The 19,633-nt window shown below is 41.1% G+C and overlaps 1 long non-coding RNA gene across 1 annotated transcript in view; it reads right to left on the reverse strand.

The window, feature by feature from the left end:
- Window positions 1-2,065: 2,065 nt before the first annotated feature.
- Window positions 2,066-19,633, reverse strand: part of LOC112544469 (uncharacterized) — an 85,392-nt gene continuing 67,824 nt past the window's right edge. The window contains exon 6 of the long non-coding RNA XR_012906686.2: window positions 2,066-2,460. This is a non-coding gene — a long non-coding RNA (uncharacterized LOC112544469). The remainder of the gene's footprint in view (window positions 2,461-19,633) is intronic.

A 19,633-nucleotide genomic window follows, 5' to 3' on the forward strand; every position in this document is an offset into this window, starting at 1 on the left:
GGTGCAGGGATATAAAATAGATTTTTTTTTAATTGTTTGCATTTCTTACAAGTGTTTGGGTGTGTCTTTATGCATATAAAAGCTTTCAGAGTGACAGCACTGGAGACTGATGTGCCTTTTTGTCTATAGGGCAGAGCAGACCAGATAGAGCACAAACTCAGAACCACATCTATCCCTTCAGAGCCTCATCCTCAATTCACAGGGACCATATCTAAAAGTAAAACAGTTTATATACCCAGTCAGTTCTTGTTGTGTCTTTTGAAAGCATGTGAAGTGATGGTGGTTTTGTGATATAGACACCTGTTCAATAGGAACTGGACTGAGACCACCGACACACAGGTTAACAACTTTTATTAATTAACTTACTGGATTTGAGCTGATGGCCTAAAGGTCCCTTGTCTTCCCAAGTGTTTATACAGCACTGGGTATACATGAATTCCATGCTCTGGAGTTTGGAGGAACAGAGAGTGTTTCTCTCACTTATAATGTAGCTAGTACAATACAGTAGCAGTTAATTCCCCTAAAACACTGATTCCAAATTTCAAATAGGCCCCTTAAAATGCTTCTGCAGTACTGTTAATTAAGTGCATCCTTTTGGTGAAGGATTTTTTTGCAGTTAAAGCCCAGAACTGGGAATCGGGAATACAATGTTCTATTCCTAGTGCTTCCTGTGTGACCTTGGACAAGTCACTTAACCACTCTGTGCCCCAGCTGTAAACAGGGATAACTGGGCCCATATGTATGCTGTGAAACTCAGCTCACAGATGCTTATGAAGATGTTTTAGCTCCTCAAATAGAAGGTACAGTGAAATCTTTGTTATCCGGCACTCTGTCAACTAGAAAGCTTTGTGTCCCCAGCCACAATACTGTCACATTTTCAGGCACACAGGCCTGGGTTGGTTTACCATGATTGTCTTAACAATTTTTATTTAAGAAGTACTAATCATCTTTAACTGAAAATAGAAATGTGAGACCAACTGCCTCACACTACAAAACTACGAATATTAAAAACTTGAGTTTAACTATTATTGTCCATTGGTTTTTCCTAGGTTGATGGGACCCTTAGATAACCGGAATGCCCTAATCCCCAAGCTTGCTGGATAACACAGGTTTTACTGTACTAAAGAACTGGGTTTTTAAAGAGCAAATTCTGAAGTTAATAAAGGCTGCAGGTAAGCAAGCGAAGGATTGGATTTTCATGCATTTTCATACTACCAAGGTAAAAACCTAGGGATCGTGGAGTACTTTTGCTGTTTAATTCAGATCGAGCAGGACCAGGCCTGCAGTGATGGGTAAACCACAAATGTCTGGTTCAGATGAACACACAGACATTTCTATGGTCTTATCTCAGATGTCTTTGAATATTCTGAACTTCTGTGGTCTGCAAAGGCCTTCTGAAGAGTAGTGTGTCTGGTGAGATTTTTGGTGCTTCCTGTTTCCATGTGGTTTGGAAATTCTGTGAGAACAAACTTGCAATATTGCAGCTTTTATGTAAAGAGGGTTAAGTAAACATGTGGAACCCCTAGAAAACTACTACTGACTACCCTGTACACTAAAAAACCTCTGGATTTACAGCTTAGACAATGAGGACTCAATCCTGCTGTCCTCACCATTTTCTATTCGTGCCAAATTCTATAGATGACAGCAGGGTTTTTGCTTGCATAAGAACAGGGGCAAACTTGTGGCTGTTAGAGGACACTACATGCAGTTGCACTGGTATGGACTTGGAGACTTTGTCCAGGAGATCTACATGCCCTGGGCCTCACAGATTTGCTCAGTAGGGACTGTCTGCATCCAGGCTGACAAATGGTTTAGCTGCTGTTTCATTACTTTCTGAAATGAGGATTGTTTTCACTCTTGGGGATCTGTCTCTGTGGACCATTCCAGCATATTCAGCCCAGGAACCTAGGCTATGTGCAGGAATCATGATTTGCCTTTGGCTACAGTACCGTCCATCTGACGTCTCCAAGCTGAAGGTAGAAAAAAGGAAAGCAGAAGCATTGAAACGTTATTACAAACTATCCAAGGGACACATCCATAAACACATGATTTTATTTGTCTTTCCTGACCTAGTCCAGAAGAGGGAGCTAACTTTCTAGCCATCATTCAGTTCCACAGCTAGCATGCTTCCTCTGGAGAAGCTCTTCCCTGCTATATCCATATCCCCATGCCTGACCGGCCAGGCTGATTATTTACATATGTTGTCCCTGAAGGAGAGTCATCCTGGAGCACTAAACCACGCTTTCTAAACATTGGTTACCTCTGTGCAGTGCAGTGAATATAATTACATGGCATGCTTATCTGAGTGAGACAGCGACATGGACTTTAGTTTTGACGACAATGCAAAGAAATGTTGAGATTTCCATGACCTTGTGCAAGCTTCCATAGGCCTTCTCACAAGAGTTTCACTCTTCTCAGCCATCACCACAAAATTGTAACTGAGTTTGGACACAGAAGTCCCTGTGTTTAAAAAAAAAAAAGTAAGAAGGTGGATACAGCATATATGAAAGAAGCCCAACAAGAAAGGAAATTAACGGGCTGTTTAAGTATGGGAGAGAGAGTGCAAGTATCCTTTCCACCACCCTGTTGTGCTGGAACACACCCGGTGGTATGAGGGCACAGATTTTGCCTTCTCCTTTTTTAAAATCTAGCATTGCCAATTTTGGTTGGAGGTATTCCTGGAGGTATCATCACTTGACATAATCCCTAATTAAAGATTAATCTGTAATTCCTGGAGCCCCCGGGAAATCCTGGAGAGTGCACAATCCCTAGGTGTAGCTACTGCACTGCTATACATTGTCAGAGAAGACCCTAGAAGCAAATACAGCTGAGTCAGCAGTATTGCCAGCCTTTGCAAGTTTATCCTGAGTGTCATGTTCTTTGGTGTATTTCCCAGTTTCTGGGGAAAAAAACAGAGCAAGGGACTCTTAGCTACTATTTAAAAAGAAGTGAGTTTCTAGCCTTCCTCATTAACAACCTTAAAAATAAGATGCAAATTCAACTTCAAGGCTCAAAAACCAACTACTGTAAATGAACCCAGAATTTATTACTTTTAAAAAAAATCATGATTTTAAGATACGCTCATGATTTTTGGTGGGCCTGACTCAGAATGTTTGCATGCTTGAGATTGGCAATACAGGCAGGCCCCGGGTTATGTACAAGATAGGGACTGCAGGTTTGTTCTTAAGTTGAATCTGTATGTAAGTCGGAACTGGCGTCCAGATTCAGCCGCTGCTGAAACTGATCACTTTCAACAGCGGCTGAATCTGGACGCCAGTTCTGACTTACATACAGATTCAACTTAAGAACCCCAGGCATCCCCAAGTCAGCTGCTGCTGAAACTGATCAGCGGCTGATTCCAGGAAGCCCGGGGCAGGGGCTTCCTGTAGTCAGCCACTGGTCAGTTTCAGCAGCGGCTGACTTGGGGATGCCTGGGGCAGAGCAGCTGGGGTGCTGCTGGGTTGGTCCTGATTCACGTAACTCGGGGACTGCCTGTACTGAGTCACACAGCATTCTCCCTGCGACCTCTGCCTGCAATGTGTCCCCTTTATTCCCTCCAGAAATCTAGGCACAATCTAGACCTAATCATTAATGGAGTGCAGGATGGAAATGCATTTTCACTGTAGAATTAATGCAAAGGAACAGACATACTAAATAAAAAAAATTGAGCCTTTCAATCTACCGCACATTAAAAATGAGCAAAGAAGCAAGTTCCAAGTGAAGGGGAAAGAATCTTTCAGCCCACAAATTTTTTAATACAGCATTCCTGAAGTTTGTAAATGAGAGGAATCAAAGATGAGAGAGATTCTCCTTGTCAGTTAAAGAAAAATTTGGATCCTTCTGTAATAGATACCTCAAACAATGCTAAGTTGGTAATACCTGTCAGGGTGCTACTTTAATTCAGTGTTGTGTGTGTGTGTTAAAACACACAACTCTGAGTTCTTTTAGATGAGACCATGATATTTTAATAATGGGGGAGGGTCATAATGTTTTAGACTGCTTGAGATAATCTGTGATGGGTCAGTGTTTTGGGCATGAAATACCATCCAAATTATCAGCAAATGCCTGGATTATTTTTAACATTCCCCTTGACAAATATACATTTTCAAAATGCCCCTTAAAGCTTAGAAAAAATAAGTTTAGCACACAATATATTGGACAAATTTCTCAGTTAAATATCCATGAGGAGACTTAGCTTTTTCCCCGATTTATTTATTTGGCATGCATTATTTAATGGTTTGTGCAAAAGTATTTCACCCTCAAGAGCTATTTTTCTTGAATATTTGAATATTTGCTATTTATAATTCACTATTCACATTGTGTGATTGGTCAACTAAATCATGTCGCATTGCTTTGTTCCTTGATTGTATGTTTCCTAAACCTACAGCTTTCAAGATGGCTAGGCAAACAAATATGGATGTGGATGCATATTTACACAAATGTTCATTTGACTTCAATAGAGTTAAATCAGCTTAACCTGTGATGGAGTGAAGAATCAGGCAGATGATAAATATAAATGTTGTGAACAATTACAGGTATCAGATTTGCAATAGGAGCCGTTGCATGTGCATATTATGCATACTTATTATTTCACATGGCATAAAATTTAGGTCCTGAATGTGAATACCTTACATTACAGTTGTTTTATCAAACAAATCTGTTTAAATATTTCTTAAAGTCTTCTAGAGCTTGGAAGAGGTGCCCTTTGGTGTGGCATTCTTTTTCAAATAATAAATACAAATATTTTCAATGTTTTTACTATAAACAACTAGAAGTCCTCAGCACCAGAGTTACTGGCAATTAATACTATGCAAGGATAGCAAACTCTACAGCAGAGCTATTTGCTTGTGCCTTTGCCCTCTACACCTTACACTTAGGACTGGCCAGAAAATAATTCTGTTTTTGTGAAACATTATGAGGCTCTCTCTCTCTCTGATCAGAAATTCCATCCTGAACCTGAAAAATCTTTCTGATTTCAATTTAGTCTAAATTGATTCATTTAGTTGAAAAGCTTCCATTCTATCAAAATGGCATTTTCAAGTGAAAAATGTTTTTTCAAAAAGTTCGACATGTGCTACTCACCACACACTTAAGCACTCGGTGCTCACTGTGCTACATAACATGAGGCTGTCCTGACATTTTCTCAGTGACTCAAAGATTGATACAGCTGGCCCTTTAAATTATGCAATAAGATTCCAGACACGAGTTATGATAAAAATGTATGATTTTCATCCTTATTATCTTTGTTATTTTAGGCTTTTAGAAAACCACTAACTTTAACTCCTACACTCAAACAAGCACACACTAGCACATAGAGTTAAGCCAACTTTTTAACTCCTAGTCATTAAGAATGTCAAAACATTCTGATATATGATATAAACTCATAATGACTGGATTTTCTTTTTATTAATATATGGGTTAGGTTGTGGAAAATAGGAGATTATTTTTAAGGCTGTTAGTCCTTGGACACAGTCTGATTTGGTGGCTTAATACTATAACATTTTAAAGAGCTTGTTAAATCTCAAAGATAGCATATTAAACACCAGCATTTTTCAGATAATAATGAGTTAAACATTGTAATGGTATGTTCACATGTAACTTAAAACAGACTCACATCTTTGACTTATTTTCCTGTGATTTTTATAAACAAGTTCCAAAGAGTAATTGATTATTTGTAGCACTGTGAAAAAAGTTTATTTGGGTCTTTTCACCTTGAAAAACACTTCAGCAGAATGTTTTTTTGAAATTTTTCATTTTTTTCAGTAAAAATATTGAAATATTTTGTTTTGAAATTTCCCTTTGAAAAAATATTTCCATGAAAAAAAATTAGTTGAAGCATCATTTTTCAGTGGGAAAAACTTTTAGTGAAAAAATGTCATCCGTCTGTAATTATTTCCTAGACAACTGGAAGTTGAATAGGATAGGACTTGTGTCACATATAAAAAAGATTCATGAAAAGTATGTAGGTTGTTGGCAATGGGAACTATACTGTGAGTTACTGGGATCCTGGTCTCTCATGCCCATTCCAATAGACAATACTGCCTCTACAGACCAAGAGCCTTCCTGGAATTAATATCAGAGTTCTGATTGTACAGTGCCTAGTACAATAAGGCCCTGATCTTGAGGTAAAATTTTAGTGAAGCAGGACTTTACTTGGTTTCCACCTCAAGAGGCCTAAGTTATCTTAGTTCAAATTAAGAGCACATTTTTCTGTGAAGACAAGGCCTTAATGTTCAATAAGATGCTGCATGTATGTACTGTACTTGATTAATAGTATCCATATTTATGTATGTTTATTCCTATTGACTTCAGTGGCATTACTCACATGAGTAAGGGCCTCTTTAGCATGCAACTGCTCACCTGGCACTGCAGGAGACCAAGCTGTGTGAGGTCTCTTAGAAGATAAGCAGGTGGTATTGGCTGGAGTACAATTTAGAAGAACATTATTTTGATCACTGTGTGGAGTATGACTTAAAGCCAGGAAATGTATTGATCTTATGGAGGACTCTTACTCTAGTTACTAAGGAGCATTTGTTAGCTCCTAGGATGCGGGAGGGGGGAGGGGAAAACAATAGGAAGAGATTATAAAGAGTTAAACAGAACCTGACTAGCCCATGCTAGCATGCTTGATTAGTAACATTTCTAAGTCATAAAGCACCCACTAAAACGAGTGCATACAAAGAACAACTAGAGCTAAAAGTCCACAAAAGACATGTAAAATGCCAGAGAAGGTGCTATACATTAACTCAATGAGGATAATAGGCTTGGAAAGATTAGATTTTTATCAGTAAATGTTGGTAAATACTGATTTCACTGAGCACATACAACCAATAAAAAAAAAATTTTCATCAATGTTTGTTGAAATGTATGGCTATACAAAGTAAGAAAAGCAATGCTTGAGAACTCATTAAAGTTTTATTTAAGGATATTTGCGTTATAAATGTTGACATATGATACGGACAGCTTGATTTAACAGTTACAAGACTTTTTTTTTAAATTAAACATTCATTGTCTGCCCCCCTTAATTTCCCACACCTGTGGAAAAAGTAAATCAATAAAAACTGAAATATGCTTAATTGTGTGCAACTGTGAATTTTTAAATCAATAAAAATAAAGAAGCTTTCAAATGAAAGCAAAATGACAATAAAAATTAATTCTACTCATAGGTAAAAATGGGAGTGAAAGGAAACACGTACTTAGATTAGAAGCATTCTTGAAGATGAGCCAGTCTCTTATGTTCTGTCATGGCCCTGTTTGTTTCAGAAGGAATGTTTTTGGGCGCAGAGTACTAGGTGCTTAAATGTACAGTCTGTGTTTTGACAGGTACCATTTTTAATCAAGTTACACAGTTGCCTGCCGGTAATATTTGCTTTTTTTTTCTATGAGTACTATGAGATCTTTGGTTGAAAAACACTACATGGTGAGGTAGATGATAATTAGACAGGTTTAGCATTTAAGTAAATGGGAGCTATTTTGTGCATTAAAACCATGGAGATAAATATTAGGGCATCTGTTGAACTAGACTACAAACAAACTGATCAGATGTAAATATAAAAAGCAAGGGAAAAGAGGAAGGTGCCTGTAAAGAGAAATGTGTGTATATTTATAGGTTTCACAGTGAGAAGAGTCCATTTATGATTATATTGTCTGATCTTCTCTGATCCTAGATTTTAACCCCACAATTACTGCACTGAACCCAATAATTTTGCCGAGCTTGGCATAGGCTTGAAGATTTTCAGACTACGTATACACTATATTGTTTTTGCACAAAAACGGCTGTTTTTGTGCAAAATCTACAGAGTGTCCACGCCTCTAGTGTGATTTTGCACAAAAAAATGTACAGTAGAATGGCAGAACAGAGGGCTTTTTGCAGTGTAGGTATACCTCTTTCTACGAGGAATAACTCCTTTTTGCACTAGAGTTCTTGTGCAAAAAGGTGTGTGTGGACGCTCAACGGGGGTTTCTTGTGCAAAAAAGCCTATCAGAAAAAGCACAGGTGCTCTGGTGGCCATGCTGTTAATGGCAATCAGAGAGCTTTCTTGTGCAAGAGTGTCCACACAGTGTGGTCGCTCTCCTGCGCAAGATGTGGATGTGGATGTGCTTTTGCGCAAGAAGTTAAAATAGCTTCTTGCGCAAAAAGCCTGCAGTGTAGATGTAGCCTCAGTGAGGAAATAAAGTTTGATATGATGGTTTTGTTTTTGAAAAGGCAGCGTCCCTATTTAACTGAAGGGGTCGATTAACCTTGGTATAACTACGGTTGTCAGGGAATGAGGCTGGCCCAAATGTGTCTCACTAAGTAAAATAGGGTGATAATCAGTGTGTGGCTCAAAATAACAAGAAGGGGAGAGTTTAGCATGATATTAAACATGGGATGCTAGGGTCCAACTTAAAAATACACTTGAGGATAGGTTAAAATATTGTATGTAAAACCTTTCCAGGACATCTACATATAGTAAAATCTTGTTAGAGAGAGAAGAAGCATAAAAGGGGGAAGAGCCTTGTGGTCTTTAATTTTTGTCAGTTGGTTGTTTCTTGTATAAAATTAGAGGAATCTAGATACAATAACCTCCTCTTAAGACAGTGTATATAATGCAACAGCTTTTAAATAAAGTGCAAGTTCTCTTTTTTTTTAGCAAAAAAGTTGATGTGAAATCGAAAACTCCTTTCAGATGCCTGTTGGCTGGCAAAGCGTAAAAAGGTTTGGCTTGCTTGTCTCCTTCCTTCACCCTCCTCATATTGTTTACAGAAAATAGACTCAACTGGAACTGACTGTCAGCAAATTAGTTGTGAGGGGAGTTTGAAAAGGGCACCATGCTAAAGTGCTTCTCCGCCTTATTGGTTAGTAGACTTCCCCGCAGGGCAAATGGCACAATACAGTCCTAAGCAAAGTGTGTGGGTTGGAAAGAGAGCAAAAAGAGGTAGGAATAGATAAAAATGCTTTCAGAATTGGGATAAGAACAGATCCTTTGCTGGCTTCTGATTATAGCTGAGAAAGTGGGTGACTCCCACCTCTTGCCTGAGTTTGTGCGTGCTGATGGGGAAAGTCTACTCAAGTCACTAGTTTTGTCAGATTTTGGAGGCCATTTTCTGTAAACTGAATTCAGTCTAAGTTGATGGTGCTCAGGACCTTCTAAAAGGTGTTGAGCTACATACAGGACTGAGAATCCTAACCCAAGAGGATGCACCAATTTTGCTTTCACACACTCAAGCCTTAATACACTTATACTGTATCTTAAACTGTTATTTTATATAAGAGTACAATAATTTTATTTGACTTTCCTAGTAAAATATAGTATTCTTATGAACACAAATGAAATGATAAAAGGAAAGTTGCTCCAGGTAGTCGTCATCAGAGCATTATACAACACTAATCCCTTGTGCACAAAGATCAATAATTTAGCAATGTGAACTATATTTTAATACATTATCCAACAAACCATTATGCCATGGATCATTTTCTGTCCCCTTAATAATTTAAAAACTATTAGAAAATCTATGCCTAACAGTTCATCTGTTTCAAATAGTTATGTGATAAAATGCAAATAATGTGATAAATGCAAGTACAGGCAGTCCCCGAGTTACACGGATCCGACTTATGTCGGATCCGCACTTACGAACGGGGCTTTCTCGCCCCGAAGCTCGCAGGCAGTGGGACCGCCCAGAGTGCAGCGGTCCTGCCACCTCGACATCCGGGGCGAGAAAAGCTGCTCCAGGTGTCCCTGGTCTGCTGGAGACGGTCCCCAGCAGACCAGAGGCACCGGGAGCAAAGCAGGCAGCGGCAGCGGGGTCCCGCGCCTCCCCGGCTTTGCCACAGCAAAGCCTCAGAGGTGCAGGATCCCTCCGCCTCCCCGGCTTTGCTCTGGGTGTCCCTGGTCTGCTGTGGACCGTCTCCAGCAGACCAGGGACACCTGGAGCAAAGCCGCAGCGGCGGCGGGGTCCCGTGCCTCTGATGCTTTGCCAGAGCAAAGCCTCAGAGGCGCGGCACCCCGCCGCTGCTGCGGCTTTGCTCCCCGTGTTCCTGGTCTGCTGTGGGGGGGGCGCAGCTAGTGCGCCCCCCCCCAGCAGACCAGGCTTTTGTTGTGGACCCTGGGGTAGAGCAGCTGGGGTGCTGCCGGGTTGGTCCTGCAGGGACCTACCTGGCAGCCCAGCTGTTCTGTCCCAGGCTCGAAATTCAGCCGCTGTTGAAACTGATCAGTGGCTGATTCCAGGAAGCTTGGGGCAGAGCAATTCTGCCTCCAGCTTCCTGTAGTCAGCCCCGGTCAGTTTCAGCAGCAGCGGCTGAATCTGGAGCCAGTTCCGACTTACATACAAATTCAACTTAAGAACAAACCTATAGTCCCTATCTTGTACGTAACCCGGGGACTGCCTGGAATGCATACTGGAAAACATAATCCCAATGAGGGATGTAAGCAAGTAGTTGAGTACTTGGCTACTTATTCCCCTTCTTCTTGCTTTCTTTGTATCAGAGGCAGCAAAGCAATGGGGGGGGGACAGGGAAGAACAGGAGCTGGTACTGGAGGTTGCTGGCTTAAAACCCCTTTCCCCCCAGCACAATCTCTGTGGTGCCTCCTGCCCCCTGTTGCCTCTATCAGAGGCAGCAGAGGGGCAGATAGGGGAGGCTGCTCCAGCAGCGGCCCCTATCTGTGAATAGTCCCAGCTCATGCCCCTCCAGGATCACTGCAGTGCTGCATTTAAATGTAGTAAAAGCTGAGCCGCAGTGGTCCCATACCCTCGCTGACGCTCTACATTTTCAAGGTATGTCTACACTTCGGGATAAGGTCAAATTAAGATACACAATTTCAGCTACATTAATTGCACAGCTGAAGTCGAAGTACCTTAACTTGACTTTTGGTGCTGTCCACACAGCAGGAAGTCAAACATTCTCCCTTCAACTTCCCTTTAGTACTTGTGGAAGCAGGACTACTGGCATCAACCAGAGTGCCCCTCTCAGTTCGAATTAGTGTGTCTTCTCTAGACTGCTAATTTGAACCATGGAAGATTGACAGCAGCAGCTTCGATTTTCTCTGTAGCATAGACATACCCTCAATGAATTAGGCTCTTACTACATTTAAAATGTAGACCCACATTTGTCCTGGACCGGCTACCCCTGCTGCAGCTCTGCATTTTAAGAGCTGCCTGGCTCTTACTACTTTTAAACTGCAGCGGGGATAGCTTCTGGCCCAGTGCAAGCCAAGACAGAACACCTTCCCTTATTGACTGATCATGTAGTCCAGTGTTTCTTAAACTTTTTAAGACCGAAGAACACCAAACAATTTTTTTAAAATGGGGAACACCAAGGATTATTTTTGTTGAGAGAAAAAAAGCTCCCAGGGAAAAGCTGTTGACCAAAAAATAAACTAAACTAAAATAAAATAAAAAAGGTGGCTTGTCCCTTTAAAGGCAGCCATTTTGAATTCTGTTCTGTCCGCGGCACACCTCCAACTGCCTTGTGGCACACCAGTGTGCCGCGGAACACACTTTAAGAAACATTGGTGTCATCAATACAAATTGTAGTCAATTACCCACTTCTTAACATCCCTAATCCCAACTATACGTACAAAATGATGGGGACTAAATTAGCTATTTCCACTCAATAGAGAGATGTTGGAGTCATTGTGGATAGCTCTCTGAAAAGAGAACTCAATGAGCAGCTGTAGACAAAAAGCAATTAGAATATTAGGAATCATTTTAAAAAGGATGGAGAATAAGACAGAGAATATCCTGTTGCCTCTATATAAATCCATGGTACACGCACATCTTGAATATTGTGCACAGATGTGGTTGCCTCAACTTGGCATTGAAAAAAGTTTAGAAAATGGTACCAAAATGATTGGGGGTTTAGAAAAGCCATATGAGGAAAGGCTGGGACCTTTCAGCTTAGAAATGAGAAGACAAAAGGGGGATATGATAGAGGTCTATAAAATAATTACAGGTGTGGAGAAAGTAAATAAGGAAAAGTTATATACTTGTTCCCATAACATAAGAACTAGGGGGTAAGCAAATGAAATTCATAGGTAGCAGGTTTAAAACAAACAAAAGGAAGTATTTCCTCATACAACACAAGTCAACCCGTGGAACTCCTTGCCAGAGGATGTTGTGAAGACCTGGACTTGAACAGGATTCAAAAAAGAACTAGATAAATTAATGGAGGATAGGACCATCAATGGCTATTAGCCATGATGTGTAGTAATGATGTTCCTAGCTTCTGTTTGTCAGAAGCTGGGAGTAGTTGATAAGAGATGGGTCACCTGATGATTACCTGTTCATTCTCTCTGGAGCAACTGGCACTCACTACTGTTGGAAGGCAGGACAATGGGCTAGATGGACCTTTGGTCTGCCCCTGGATGGCCATTCTTATGCTCTTATGTTAAGAGAAGAATTCAAAAGTTGGATGCTGGCATGACTAAAAGAGAGAGTATATTGACAAATCTCTATTCTTTCAGAAGAAAGAATTTTTTTTTGTGAGCCTCAACTAAAAAATGTGCATATCTGTTCTGAAGAATTATAATGTGTTTTGTTTGCAGCCTTTTATGCAAAGCTGCATGCAATGTGTTTATGATATTGGTAATTCAGGAACAATGTTTGTTCTCCAGTAATTAGTAGGGCTGAATATAATTTTGGATCACTTTCAATGCTGTTACAACATTTTTTATTTCTGCTCATTATAGCATGTATGCACAAGCCAAAATACCTTGTGAACTTTGGAAAGAAACACAGAGCCCCCACCATTTCATTATGTCTGCCATATTAAGCAAGAAAAACTCATGGTTTGATAAAGAATGTATTGTGGAAGAAGAACTTATGCAGCTTAGTGAACAGAACTTATTGGAATCTGATTCCATGATGTGTTTATATGTGGGGGAGAAGACTATACTATCTCTTGGAAGTATGGCTAAGGAGGTATTCAGTCATAAATATGGTTATGTCTGACAACCTAGCTTTTGGTCTGAGGTCGATAAAATTGGAGATGACGTATCACCACCATCATCGCTACAATTATTCCTGCTAAATATTTTTCAGTATTGCAGGATACAATTACTTTTTGAAAATAAGGGACCGCTTTCTGATGCTGAGTAGATGGAGGAGTGTTAGTATCCCAGTAAAAAGAGACTGCTACTTGGAAATGGCTGAGGTTGTCTCATCTGTGTGTTGCTTATATAACATAGTGTTTAATGTGCTAGGTGATGAGTTTTGTAAAGAATACTGTGTGCATGTGTGGCTTTCATGTAGAGATGTGAAGCTTAGATGAGTGATTACGTAATGAGTGTTTGGAGGCTTTTTTAAGTTAGAGATGGATACAAATTGGTAAAACAAGGCAGAGGAAAGAATTGAACTCAGAAGTTCTGATACCTGCTCCACCACTTTACATTTACTGAACATTTAAGCCATGATGCTTCTGTAAACTTTGGCTCGATTGTGCCCATGAGGCCAGGCCCATATAAAGGCTGAAGCCAAGGGAGATCACTGTGGAAGGAGTTTCTTTGTGAGGTACTGTGACTAAAGAAAGCAAGACCTACCCATAGCTCCAATATTCACAGGAACAGAATTCCCAATGCACACCTTTCCTCGCGATGGCATATCCTTCTGTACCTGGATACCTCTTCTGTCTGGTAGAGGCATGACCCTTCCTGCCCACATTGGGATGGCTGAGACACTTCAGGTGTGCTAGTGGGAATGGTGTAGCACCCAACAAATTCACAGGAGGATCAGTGATGGATGCAGAGTTCTTGGACCATCTTCTTGCACACATACATGTGCTAAGTTCACTCTGGTCTCTTATATTCCCTTGTAAAACCGATACCACTGTTTCCCCAGTTCCTATGTCAGGAAGCCAGGTTAAGTAACTGATGTGTAACCTGAAACCTCCACCCGGTGGAGAAAGTTCAATGTGTTCTCCTGAGTCCCTTTAGCAGGTGTCTTATACCTCACCCAGTTATAAAGGAGGTGTGAGTAGCTCTCTAGAGCATGTAATATTTAGGCTGAACAGTCCTCAAAAAGGCATCTGACCTGCTGAGGGGAAGTTTGGTTAAATTTTGTTAATAGACCAAACTCGATCACACTGTGACTTTGAAAACTTCTTTAAAAAAGTCTGAGGCCCAAATCCTCAAGTGGTGTAAATTGGAATAACTCTGTTGATTTAAGTGAAGCTACACCAGATTGCACTGGATTTGGCCCCAGCTCTTTATTCTTCAGCCAATGAAAAGTGCACTGCTGGGTAGGGAGTTTGATTCAATTGTACAGATATCAAAACTATTTAAATGCAAATAAAAACTCTTCAGGTAAAATCTGATTTTAAGAAGCACCTTTGTTCCCACCATCTCAAAACAATATTTACTTCTATGTTAGAACTTTTTCAAAATATGATCTGAAGAAGAGGGTCTGCCCCACGAAAGCTCATCACCTAATAAACTATCTTGTTAAAGTGCTACATGACTACTTTTTTTGTTTTACCAAGATCAGACTAACACAGCTACCTCTCGGTTACTTTTTATATTAGAAATATGCTATATTTATTTGCTGGTAGTAGAGATGATTCAACTCAATATACATGTTTTCTAATTTTCAAGGACAGACAACAGGCAGCAGTTTAATTGATTATTTTATTTCATAACATGGTTGTAAGAAGAGTGTCCCACCATCACAAGCCCAATCTGTTCTTTGGGAGTGGTATCTTTTTCAGATATTGAGCAATAAGGTTTTTTGGTACTTCGCAACATTTATGATGTTCCAAATAGTAGGAATACACCAGAGAGAGAAATAATGTCCTTTTCTGAGTTTCCTTAAAATAGCCTTGTATTAAAAATTCTCTAGATCATGATCTTTCTTTTTATTGCCAACTCTCAGGATTTTATCATAACTCCAACAATTTGGGGGTAACCTTTTGCCTATTTACCATGAAAACAATGATGTAAAGAACCAACTCAATTTTTTTTTCCTTTTTCAAAATGGCCAACCTCAACTTTTACTGTTACTGGGGCTGAAGGCCGCAGTATGGTTGCCAGTTCTCTATGGTCTGTCTGCATGTTAAAGTGAGGCTGTTCTTAAATAATGTTGGCTGCTACCTTCCACTATTTTAAATGAGATTGGCAACCATTTTGCTTGTGGGCGTGAGTGCATTTTGTGGTTCAGGAGGTTATTCAGGACATAAGGACTGAGGAGCAGCAGAGAGACTCTGAAAGATGAATGTGGGAAGAGAGGGGAAGCAAGCAATGGGAGGGGGATAAGTAGGAGGCAGTTGCGGGGTTGCAGGGAAAGGGGGTGCAAATGGATGTAGAGTCAGAAAGGTGGCTGGAGGGGGCAGACGATAATGAAGGGACTGGAGATGGAGGGGACTTGATGTCAGGTTCCCTGGGTGGTGATGGAGGTGGGAGGACAAGTCCCCTCCAAGCAGCCAGAGAAACTGATTGCAAGTCACAGGAGTTTTGTCTCTTCAGAGGGTTCTGCCATGATGATGCAAGAAGCTCATCCAAACCTGTGGGCATATGGGAGAGCTCTGTACAGCAGCCTGGGGGTTAAGGACACAGACTGACATACGATGCCACTGAGATGTGCCTTCATGTATAGTCCAAGAGAGAGGGAGAGAGTCCAGGGGTACAAGGAAGGAGAGAGAAAGCTGGGAAAAGCTGCTGTTGAGGTCAGGGATTCCCTCTGCTTTCCAACTTCTCAGAATCTGAATAGAGAAGCCCAGAGGTGAGGGGAAAATCCATCAGGAGAGATGGGGAATGAGTGAAGTGATACTGGTGGGTCCAAAGATGGGGACAACCCTAAGCGGCAGCAGCCAAAGGAGGGGTGTGCCTGTATGTATGTGTGTAAGTGTGAGGGGGATCAAGATAATCACAGATAATGATTACTCGCTTAATCAGAGGAAATGGATGGTAGGTCCACTATCATAGGGATAAGGAGTAAGGATGTTAAGAGGTGAGTAATCTACTAATCGTATAGTCGAAACAAATTTTATTGACTACACAATTAGTCAATAAGGGAAGGCTCCTCAGATCTACCTGAGCTCCTCAGGAGCTACCCCCACTGCAGCTCTGCTGTTTAAATGAAGCAGGGCAGTAAGCTATGTGGTAGCAGCCCCTGTCCATGGGGAGGTCCCAGCTCCGACCTAAGCCACCATGGACAGGGGCTGCTTTGTGGCAGCCTCCACTGCACCCCACCCCTGCATTGCTGCCTCTGATAAAGGCAGCAGTGCAGCGGCGGGAGGGAGGGGAGCGGTGGGGGGGAGGGGACAGGCAGCACCACAGAAATGATGCTGGGGAGAACCAGCTTTTAAGCTAGCTCTCCCCAACACTGGATCCTGCTTCCCCTTCCCTTGCTGCCTCCGATAAGCCTGGGCTTATCAGGTAGTCGACTACTTGACTACTCACTTACATCCCTAATAAGGAGAGGTTACAGCCAAGGAAATATTTGTGTGCACTACACGTTGGCTTTTCAATCTGAAATAATTACACATAGCAAGAAGAGTAGAGGGGCATTACAAGTAAGTAGACAAAAGTAGTTAATACCAACAAACTAACAAACCTGGTTTGATGATGTTTAAAAAAAATCTCATGATTTTTGGTCTATCTCATGTTTTTTTGGATCCATCTAATGATTTTTGATCTCTTGTGGTTGGCAATACTATTTTTTCTACAGAAATTTCTCTGTTGAATGAATGCATCAATAAGGCAAGAATATTTTCTCATTCGTATCATGTTAAAACACAGCAGGTATCAAGATTTATCTAAGACAAGGTCTTTTGTCTGGCTTATTCCCATGGTTCTTTTATCTTCTGTTACATCTATTATTTCAAGATATGCCTCATTTTCTAATTTGCTTGTAATGATATTAACATCTGGGGCTATGTCTACACTGCACAGTTATTTTGGAATAAGCTATTCTAGAATAGCTATTCTGAAATAGCTTATTTTGAAATAGAATGTCTACACTGCAGAGAAGCCTCAAAATTAGTCTAAGGCAGGCTTCCCTAATGTAGACATGCTATCTCGATTTAGAGCCCCAGGAAGAATAACTTAGAATGGCCCCGGTGAGGAGCTATTTCGAAACAGCAGAAGTGGAATGTCTACACACGCCCTATTTCAAAATAGCTATTTCTGAATAGCTCTTTGTAGAATGAGGTCTACAGAAGTAGGAATAAGCCGTTGGTTATTTTGAAATAACAGAATTGCTGTGTAGATGCTCGCATAGTTATTTTGGAATAACAACCGTTATTCTGAAATAAAGTAGCTGTGTAGTCACACCCTGGGATGGGACCCTCAGAAGTTCATTAGTATTGTCACACTCGCTTATGGAAGTCAAAAGATTTACTGGAATGCTGCAAATAACTCCAGCACACATAGGCAGGTCTGAAACTTCTATTAATCCCTTCCTGATCATGATATACAACATAAGATGAAAGCAAGACAATAACTTAGTATTAAGCTAAAGATTCAATACCTCCCCACTTGGTGGAGGTGTTTATACTGTTAAACAGCTATACTTTGGTAGTCTCCTTTATTGATATCTGTGGAATGGCTTCTCCATATAGAAACAAATAGGAGTTTTGCCATTGAATTCAGTACTAGGAGGACTAATTATAATTATATATTGCTAAACAGTTTGATATAGCAATAGGAGCAGTTGGATACCTCCTCATGCACTGGTCCTTTGCACAGCATCCGTATCATTTTGTTTCTTGATATACAGTAAAGGGAGAGAGTGAAGGACTGGAAATTAGGACAGAGGGATAATGATACTTGTTTGCCACCCAGGGGCATTTTGAGGCTGAACTAATTAACATTATAAGCACTTTGAATCCTTTGAATTAAAGTTCTAGAAATGGGCCCAATAAGCAGAGTGCTGTTTCAGGAGTTGGCAGAAAAAGGGGGAGAGGGTGTGTGCATTGTTGAAGCTTCTAGCTCCTTCTCTTTCTTTGCCCCACCTTCAGCTCTCTTCCCTTATTTTGCTGCTCAGCTCTCCCTGCAGGGAGCTTTGCTAGGTGCAAAGGATGCATCACTCCAATGGATTGCTTTCCAAATCCTGTTGCCTTCTGGTGTAATAGACCCACCTTGTATTTGCTGCTGGGCATCAAATACAGTAGGGAAGGGGTTGGACAGCATTTGACCCTGTGGCTAAGATGTTCAGAAAGGGGCATCTACATCCATATTTAGGCATGTCAATAAGGTGCCTTGCTTTCGACAGTTTTGAGCACGTTAATGGAAGCTATCACATTTTCCTATCAAATTTGTTCCAAGGCCAAAAGTCATTTTTCAAGATGCCAGCACAGATGGTGGAAAACGTTTCAATTTAACTTTTTTCCATCAAAAAATACCACTTTGATAAAAACAAATGGTTCCCAGAAACAGTTTGATTTTGACAATATACTTCATAGGGAAGTTTCTTAGCTCTTGAAAGGGGATGGGAGAGGAAGCCATCCCCTAAACTGGAGCAGTCATGTGAACCTGGGTCTTCCTCATCCCATCAGCTCTTGCCTATTCTGGGGTGGGTCTCTGTCTTTCCTTCTCTGTCTCACTCTCGTATTCTCCTGCCCCCTGCCAAATGTTCAAGAGGTCTCATTTTCATTCTGCATTGGAACAAAATCAAAGTTCAAAGCCTAGCCTTTTTTTGTGAAATGAAACTATTGTTTTCTGCCCAGTCCTAATCGCCAGCACTGCAAACTCAGCCCAAGGAGCTGAAAAGCAAGCATTTCCCTGGCTTCAAAGCAGTGAACATCTGATCCATGACTGAGCATTTTTTATATTTGAAGAATGAATTGGGTGTGTGTGGGCGCACACGCATGCACGGGCAAAACTGTCAACTGCTTATCTACTCTGTCTAGTCATTGCACTGAACCAAACCTCAGACATGATGAGCCAGATATTATCACAGGGCATTTAACATAAGAATAAGCATAAGACTTTGGGGGATTTTTTAAAACCTTAAATAATGTCAATAATTAATTTTTTGCTTTTTCACTTTTTTAATGCATTGAATTCACATATGTCAATGGAAGCTATTTGCACTATTTTGAAACTCAGGCCTGGTCTACACTAGTGATACCAACTTAATTTCCTATGCTATGAAGGGGTGTGAAAAAACCACACCCCTGAGCACTGCAGTTAAACAAACCTATCCCCCAGTATAGACAGTGCTAGCCTGATGGGAGAATTCTTTCATGTAGCTACCACCTCCCAGGGAGAAAGATCAGTCTATAGTACATTGGTATAACTACACTGCCTGGAGTGAATAAACCCTGGTGTAGACCGCACTATGTTAATAGGAGGCCAAGGGGGTCGACAGACTTGCTGGGCTCCTGGACAAGGTGGGGAGGGAGGGGAGAGCTGGCTTGGCACTTCCAGAAGTGGCGGGGCTGAGTAGCCAGCCTTCAGAGCCACCCAAAGTGCGCCATTCCACCCCCGCCATCCATCTGAGCCATCTTGAGCATGGTGTGTGGCACTTCAGTGCCTATCTAAAGAGCCTGGGACTCTGGCTGCCTCTGCTCCTGATGTAGAGGCAGTGGTGGCCAGGAGCCCCTGGCCCTCTTGAATCGTTGAGCTCCATGGTAGCTGCCCTCTTCCTTTCCTTCCCACTCCCATCCTCAGGACTGCAGGAGGAATTTTCCCATCAAGATAGCTATTGCCTCTTGTGGAGG

This window comes from Pelodiscus sinensis, chromosome 12 (assembly GCF_052426305.1).
Source record: "Pelodiscus sinensis isolate ZL-2025 chromosome 12, ASM5242630v1, whole genome shotgun sequence".
Lineage (NCBI taxonomy): Eukaryota > Metazoa > Chordata > Testudines > Trionychidae > Pelodiscus > Pelodiscus sinensis.